At 47.9% G+C, this 359-nt stretch overlaps 1 protein-coding gene across 1 annotated transcript in view; it reads left to right on the forward strand.

Moving 5' to 3' along the window:
• Positions 1 to 240: 240 nt before the first annotated feature.
• The window catches only part of LOC107690079 (guanylate-binding protein 1-like), a 12,056-nt gene continuing 11,937 nt past the window's right edge, over positions 241 to 359 (forward strand). The window contains exon 1 of the mRNA XM_016488322.1: positions 241 to 328. The gene's annotated coding sequence lies outside the window, so the exon portion shown is untranslated. The remainder of the gene's footprint in view (positions 329 to 359) is intronic.

The following is a 359-nucleotide window of genomic DNA, read 5'->3' on the forward strand; positions in this document are numbered from 1 at the left end:
GCCTCTGCTCGGGGGGCCTAAACTGGGTTATTTATGTGTCCGACACTGGTGGCACCCAGAGCCTATGTTTAGCTGTTTATGTTAAACGGGTGATTTCTGGGAAGCCCATGTAACTGTTAGCTGTTTTCTCGAGCGAACGGAACAAGCTTACTTTCACTTTCACTCTTGCCAGCAGCGGTGTCAGAGCGTGTCTGGTAAATGACTCATGATGGATCAAGAATAACGCACTTAAGACGGGAGGAGCCTCGGACGATCGAGTTTGTGCGGTTCTGAATTTAAGAACGGTAGGCTACGCTTTCTGCTGTTAAAACAAATCGCTTTGCTAACGGTAGGCTTATAAACGGCTTCCTTTTCTCCGT

The sequence above is a fragment of the Sinocyclocheilus anshuiensis genome, unplaced genomic scaffold (assembly GCF_001515605.1).
Source record: "Sinocyclocheilus anshuiensis isolate Anshui unplaced genomic scaffold, SAMN03320099.WGS_v1.1 scaffold785, whole genome shotgun sequence".
Classification (NCBI taxonomy): domain Eukaryota; kingdom Metazoa; phylum Chordata; class Actinopteri; order Cypriniformes; family Cyprinidae; genus Sinocyclocheilus; species Sinocyclocheilus anshuiensis.